The sequence below is a fragment of the Protomyctophum bolini genome (genome assembly GCF_963924005.1).
Source record: "Protomyctophum bolini genome assembly, chromosome: 12".
NCBI classification, from domain to species: Eukaryota; Metazoa; Chordata; class Actinopteri; order Myctophiformes; family Myctophidae; genus Protomyctophum; species Protomyctophum bolini.
The window spans coordinates 36301595-36309397 of record NC_137873.1 but is presented as its reverse complement, the minus strand read 5'-3'; the positions used below and the strand labels follow the sequence as shown (position 1 = coordinate 36309397).

Here is a 7803-nt window from a genome sequence, read left to right as displayed (position 1 = left end):
ACACACACACACACACACACACACACACACACACACACAGGCGCTGGTGTTACTATGGATGGAATTTATGGGAGATGGGGTGATACGCGCGCGCACACGCATGCGCGCGCACACATACACCTCGGTCTAGAATTTCTCAGAAAACTGTCGTGATTCAAGCAAGACGTAAACGGTCTCTTTGTTTGTTATTGGTTGACACTACGTCACGGTTTCATGTTAAGATCTACAAGCTAACAACTCGTCGCGTCGCAACGCGGAGTGAGCTTGTAGATCTGTTCGTTTTTGACAAGCGTACACCGACTGTCCTTAGCGCGAGCTTTGAACTTTTCAGAAGAGGAAATAATATATAACTGCGTCACGTCTTGGACTGATGCCTGATGGACTCCCACTTTCAGCAGTTTATTCAGCGTTTTTTGAGGTGAGTGTTTAACTGTTTATTAAATAGCACAGGGGAAACTTTATTTAGGTGATTTGCTATTTGTTTGCATACTTATACTTGTCCCATAAGTTTAACACATGGAACCGCGGAGGAGGGGTTATTTTGTACCGTGTTTTGGTGTGGTTGCTTTGAAGACGGTGGAAATGGTTGTTTATGGATTTTTAATATAAGCCTTCCATTTAGGAAAAACACAGGCTTTAACTATCTTCGGGTGCAGTTGCCCAACGATATCAGGGCAGGCCCATTATTAATTTACATGCTGGGGACCCATACTCAACATTTCTAACATAAAACCTTGGTGTACTCAACATGTCCGGGTTCACAATGGGGCTCCATGGGCTGCCAAGTAGACTATAGTAGGGCATTGCGGTTCTCAAAGTGGGGCCTGGGCCGGGACGGGGTACAGGTAAAATAGCAAAGAATCTGTTAGACCACTATGTTATACTTTGGCTATTCGAAAATGGCCAATCCTCAAGCTCATAACATTGCATTGCAAGCCAATTGCATTGCAATAGGCTGTGAGTTTGTAGATTCGAGAATCTAAAAATTTGGGCTAGGCTATAGCTATTTTCCTTGAAACTTTGTGAAATGTCCTGATTAATTTTGAATTAATACCACAAATCTCCTATGGGAATCACTGGTGCAAAATTGGGCTTGAGACCAGATATTATGTTGAATAGCCAACATGAGTAATATAATGTTAAGTTAGTTGCTCTAGTACTTATCTACTAGTATGTATTTATTTATTTTATGTTATGTATAACTTGTTGTATTGGTATGAAAGTGATGTATTGGTATGAAAATGTGTTTACATAACACATTGTGAGCTTGTAGATCTGCTATTTTCAGTGAGTGTCAGAATAGGGGCACTTTTCCCCTACTTTCTAGTAAGGGTTTTCTAGTAAGGGATGCATTCTAGTGTTTCTATTCATCTTTAACAACTTGAAAAACTTTGTTTCACAGGATGCCATGCTTGATTCACTGCACAATAAATAAAAAAAAGAAAGGAAGCTACTTGTGTCTAACAAGGAAATGGCACAAATAACAGAAAAATGGACTGGAAGGAAGCGACCTCGACAGCTGAGGTTAATCCAAGCACCATGGTAAAAAATCTGTTTTAGCTGAAAACTAGTCTGTGCCGAATGAACGTTGGGACCTTTATGCTGATACATTTAAAGGTCCAATGTGTGTATTTTTCAACAATGTTATGCAATTTACTTGAATCTGTAGAACTTGTTTGATTTATAGATTGATACAGGAGAAGATGACTCTCAAAGAACATTTGAGAGTCATGAGAGAGGAAACGGAGAAGGTCCGTCCAGACCTAGAGCTCCTCAAGAAAGGTTGACACGAATCAAATTGTACCGCAGAAACTTTGTGTCCAACCACAGCACATAAGAGACGCTCTCTGAGTTCCCATGTCTCAGACTGACTATCCAAAATAGTAAGTACAATAATGTGTCAATTGTCTCCTTATTTAATTGCATGAGTTATGACTATATTTTAGACATGTTTCTTCTACTTTGCCTTCTAAAGCTCGCTTGGGATCTGAGAGATATCACATTGATGTGGACAAACAAATCCTCAATAAGCTCGCTGCGATGGCAGAAAAAAGGTAATGCCAGAATCAAGTAACAAAAACTGACTGATGGCAGTAGCACCCTGAATCACTCACTCACTACTTGACTGACATTTGTTCTCGTGATTTTAAAGGATTATGAAAATAACATTATTATAATAACTTATTGTATATTTTTTTATTAAGGCCTCCAATCGGAAGCAGCAATTCTGCTCTTGCCTGTACTATTCAAGGAGAAACCAGAGTTTCCGTTTGAAGTTGAGGTGAGCCATGAACCGTTCACTAGTGGGAGAAGCACTATGTAATTGAACCACATTTTATTATTGCATTAGTTTTTATATTATCATATGGTTGTTTCTGTTTTTGACACAGTGGCTCTGCAGGAGACTAGCCAGAGGGTGTGTGTTTGTCTGATGGTTAATGGTATTCCCTCTCCCCAGGGCCTAGCTCAGACCAGCACTGAAAGACACCAAAGATGATGCTGAAAGGCTGCAGGGAGGGTCACCCCATGAAATATGACCACATTATGCTGTCGATGGATGACCAGGTAATCACAGAGGAGAGTGTGGACATCTCAATGGCACTGGGACTCAGAATCCAGTACCCTAAAGGACTGAAAAAGACACTGACCTTTTTGGAGTGTGTTGTTCTGAAATTGAAGGATGCAGGCAAACTTCCTGTCACAGTAAAAAGAGTGTACAACTCCATCTACGAGTAGCATGTACGTAGGAGTCAGTGTTCTCTCTCTATGTCTGGAATGGATGGCCACTTGAGAGTCCGCTAAAAAGCAAGGACTTTGCCACTGGACTGGGCCTCTTCTAATTCTGGAGTGTACATTTTGTTTTAGAAATCCTGAAAGACTGTCAAAGTGTCAAAAACAGTCAAGTGTGTTGTTGACCATTATAATGTTGTTTCACAGAGAAGAACTTTAAAGGGATTTTTTAAAACTTTAGCTGTATGAAATACTTGCCATTAATATAGTGGTTGCAACTGTATTCATTGATTGCCCGATTGAGTCCCGTGGTGGGAGTTCTGCTCTGTTTTTGTGAAATATTAAGTTCCGGTCATTTTGTGGGGGGGCACTGGGGCCACGCATTAAAAGTAAATTAATCCACAACATCATTTCTTTTTTTTTTTTTTTTTGTAAAAGTTTATTACCAAAACAGTTTAAAAGTTTAAGACGTTGAAAACCAACAACCCAAAATGATATATTAAAAACAAAACATACTCTCCCCCCATGACTTCAGCCTGGTGGAGACAAAAATGTATCAAATAAGTATTAAACATGCATACAATGCATCCAAAAGCAAAGATTAGACTGCAACAAACCAAAACATGTCTAGGCGGGGGGAAAAAAAGGAATGCATCTGAATCACATTTACCAATTGGCTTATAAACGGACACGGGAAACGGAAAAACGTGGGGACTCAGGCACAGTCACAGGCAGATCCGACTTCTTCAGCACCACAGGTTTGTAATGTCTTACTGGACGAGCTTTATGAACCTGGTCCTGACGCATTTTTGCAACTTCGTCCTTCTCTCGCTGTTCTTGCTCTTGGTGCTGCCTCTCTTCCATGCAGGTGTTGCATTATTATTAGCCATCCTATAGCGTATAGTGGATGGTGGTCACATCAACAAGGAAACGCATGCTTCATCGATATAGTTTCAGTCAGGAATGAATCAAGATTTATTGCGCATGCTCAGGTAGAACACAGTGTGTAGTTGTGCACGCAGGCACGTGATGACGTCACATGGCTTTGCATATAGGTGATAATGTGCATTAAGTCAACACCCCCACTCAAAGACATGTTCACAGTTCCCTAGAATAAAACAAAATAGGCACTCTTCACATCATTCTCCAAACAAATACCCAATAAATCCTTCAAACTTAGCCTTTGTCAGCGGCTTGGTTAAGACATCAGCAACCATCTCTGTGGTAGGACAGTATTCTATTGCGATCTTACCATCGGCTTGTGCAGACCTAATAAAATGGTATTTAATGTCTACATGCTTGCTCCTTTGACGGCCAACTGGGTCTTTTGATAGAGCGATGGCTCCCTGGTTGTCCTCATAGATCTTAACTGGTGTATGCTGGCTACCTCTATCCATTTCTTTTAATAACTGTACAAGGTACATGCTCTCTTGTGTGGTAGCAGCCAGAGCCATATATTCGGCTTCACACGTAGATAGAGCCACTGTGGGCTGCTTCTTACTTTTCCAAGATATAACTGGACCACTCTTAGTTAAGCTAAAGCAATAGCCTGTCGTGCTCCGCCTATCTTGTAAGTCTGCTGCCCAGTCAGCATCACTGTAACCTTCAAGTTTTAGGTTATCCTCTCTCTTTTTATAGCATAACTCGTGATCGATAGTTCCTTTCAAATATCGTAACACTTGCTTTGCTGCAACCCAGTGCTGCTGTTTAGGCTCTGATAGATGCTGTGATAATTTACTCACAACCCAACTCAAGTCAGGTCTGGTGCTTGTCATAATGTATATGAGACTGCCTATGACCTCTCGATACCCTGTTGCATCTGTCACTTCACCTTCAGTGTCAAACTGTAGCTTTTGCTCACATGGGGTTGACCTTGGTTTGCAATTGAACATACCAAATTTTTGTAGCACTTTTTCAATGTGTCGCTTTTGACCCATTTTGACCTCTCCTTCACTCTGAGTGAAGTCAATCCCAAGAAAGTGTCTTATTTTTCCCATATCTTTCATTTTAAATTTCCCTTTCAACATTTCTTTCACCTCACCGAGTAAATCATTGTTGCTGGCTGCAAGAAGCAAATCATCCACCCATATTATCAGTATGACTTTGCCATTTTTTGATTGTCTGCTATAGACACAATGATCTGCATCATTTTGTTTGAAATCATTTTCGGTAAGATGATCATGTAGTAGCCTGTTCCAATTGCGGCCTGATTGCTTCAAACCATACAATGACTTATTCAGTTTACAGACTAGGTGTTCACCTGTTTTTGACTCAACTTCGAAACCTTCTGGCTGCTCCATATAAACCTCATAGTCCATTGGAGCATGGAGGTAAGCAGTTTTTACATCCATCTGATGTATGATGAGGTCCTCCTGTGCTGCAACCTGCATCACTGCTCGTACAGAAGTCATATTAGCAGTGGGTGAAAAGGTTTCCTTATAGTCAATTCCCTCTACTTGACTATATCCCTTAGCTACATATCTGGCTTTGTAAGTCTCAGACCCCTCTGGGCTTTCTTTTACCACATAAACCCAACGGCCCCCCACTGCTTGTTTATTCTCTGGTAGTGTAGTCAAAGTGAATGTTTCATTTTCTTTCAATGAGTTCATCTCTTCCTGCATTGCCTCAGCCCAACGTTTTGACTTTTTAGAGCCTATGGCCTCTGTGTAGGTTTTTGGTACACCATAAGCAACCCTGTAGAAGTAATCTACATCCTCATTTTCTTCTTCAGTAGCTTTGCAATGATAATCCTTTAAATATCCTGGAGCTTTCCTTTCTCTAGTGGGATAGCGCTGTGCGCTCTCCTCCTGACTCCCATGAATATCTTCACTTGTCTCAGACTGACTAGCCTCATTTTGGATAATATCACTGAGCTGTCTCTGACTCTGGTTAGTTGCTCTCTGTGTTATGGGTATACCATCTCCATAACTGTCATTATTCATTTCAAGATCTGTCTGAGTTTGGCTATCCACACTGCTCTTTGTAATGAACTTGACTAATCTGTGTTTCATTACCTTCCTTGTCTCAGGGTGATAAACCAAATATGCAGGGCTGTATTTATCGTATCCTACGAAAATCCCCTTCTCACACCTTGAATCCAACTTCTTTTTGTCCTGCTTGTAGGCATAGCATTCTGAACCAAAAACTCTCATATTAGACAAGTTAGGTGTTTTTCCAGTAAATGCACAGTATGGTGTTTGTTCTAGACGCTTACAATAACACCTATTACGGGTCTGTGCTGCTGTCTGCACAGCATATGTCCACAGCTGTTTGGGTACATTACTCTCCAGTAGCATACATCTAGACATCTCAAAAAGAGTTCTCCAACTCCGTTCTGCCGTCCCATTCTGATGTGGGGAATAGGGTGCACTTTTCTCATGCCTTATACCATTCTTTAACAACAAAGACTGATACTCTTGCCCTGTATATTCTCCACCATTATCCGACCTCAGGCATCGAATCTTCCCATAGGGGGCAGTGTCTGCTATGAATTTCTCTGTTGCTTTAACAGCGTCACTTTTTGACTTTAGAAAGTACGGAAATATCATCCCACTATAATCATCAGTGAATCCAATAGCATATCTGTAGCCGTCATTATCTGCAGGCTCTATTGGGCCAGCTAGATCTGTATGCACTAACTCAAGAGGGGCTTTTGCCCTGGCATCTGCCTGCCTGTTTCTTTGTTGAGTAAATTTCCCCTGTGTGCATACCTCACAGTTTAACTGTGACTTATCCCGTTTTCCTTTGATTGTCATCCCTTCAACAACATTCTCTAGTTTAGCAACATCATCAAAATTACAATGACCAAGTATCTTGTGCCATGTCTGCATATCATAGCATCCTTTACACTCATCAATATTGTCATCATCTACTGTGCTAAGATAATACAATTTACCGTATACATCAATTTTAAACTTGGTACCATTCTCATGTCTGATCCAGTCATCACCTTCTTTGAAGTGGACCTCTGCTCCGCTGGCTGTTGCTTCTTTGACTGAGAATATGTTCTGTGGGAAGGATGGAATGTACAGTGCTCTCTTCAGGCGTGTTTTCACTCGTTTTCCTTCACTGTCGATCAAATGGACCTCTGCCTCTCCTCTCATCTTCGCCATCCCGGTGGCTTTCGTTCCGTCGGCCAGCTCGATCACATGACTCATAGGTTTAAAGTTTTTATCACAAGACTTGAACTTGGTAAAATCGTTAATCATGTGCGCTGTGGCACCGCAGTCAACCATAAGTCCCTTCTTATTTGTTTCTGCACAATCGTTCATCTTGAAGAAAAACGATGTGTTCTCCTGCTGCTGATTCTCTCCACTCCCGCGGTGTTGGTCTCCGCCAGGCCGTGTGCTCCAATCCTCGGCGTCCCCGCGCGCTGTCTTCACTCCGTCGTGTCCTCGTCCTCTCCCACGTCCTCGACGTGGCGTGTCCCACCTGCGCTCCTCCCGTCTCTGCTCCGCTGGCTCGAATTGACAGGTCCGAGCGAGATGTCCTTTCTTCCTGCACCTGTAGCATTCGACCTCGGATAGGTCCCGTTTCTTCTCTCTCCCACGTCCACGTGCTGCTGCCCTCATAACGTTGTCCTCGTCTTCACTCACAGGCTTGAACTTTTCGGTGTCCTCAAAGCTCCGCAGCTTCGTCTTGAACTCACCGAAAGTTAGCTGTTCATCTGTTTGGGTGATGTGCACGACAAACGCTTTGTATGACTCGGGCAAGCCTTTAATCACGTTAGCAATCTGCAACCCGTCACTAATATTTTCTTCGGCCCTTCTCAGCGATGTGAAAATCGTCTCCGCTCGAATTATATATTCAGTGACAGTCTCGTTGCTTGCTTTGTGGAGCGCAGAAAGTTCGCAATATAGACTCACAACACGTGGCTTCCCTTTTCCAGCGTAGTGTCCTTGCAGTATCTGCAACGCATGTCGTCCGTCTTTATTCGCGTCGCGCATCACAAGGGACAAGCTCTTGTCGTCCAAACACTGTACTAATTCTGCATATGCTTCGGCATTGCGTTTAGCATCAGCGTCGCGCTGCTGCTGTGCATCGGCGTCGGCTTGGTTGATGTTAGGCTCTTCC

The 7803-nt window shown here is 42.4% G+C and overlaps 1 long non-coding RNA gene across 1 annotated transcript; it reads left to right on the top strand.

Moving 5' to 3' along the window:
- Window positions 1-278: 278 nt before the first annotated feature.
- LOC308325100 lies at window positions 279-3114 on the top strand. Its single transcript, XR_013965001.1, has 6 exons — window positions 279-418; window positions 1403-1542; window positions 1688-1883; window positions 1976-2054; window positions 2205-2281; window positions 2459-3114. It is a non-coding gene; the product is annotated as an uncharacterized lncRNA (long non-coding RNA).
- The last annotated feature ends 4689 nt before the right edge of the window (window positions 3115-7803 follow it).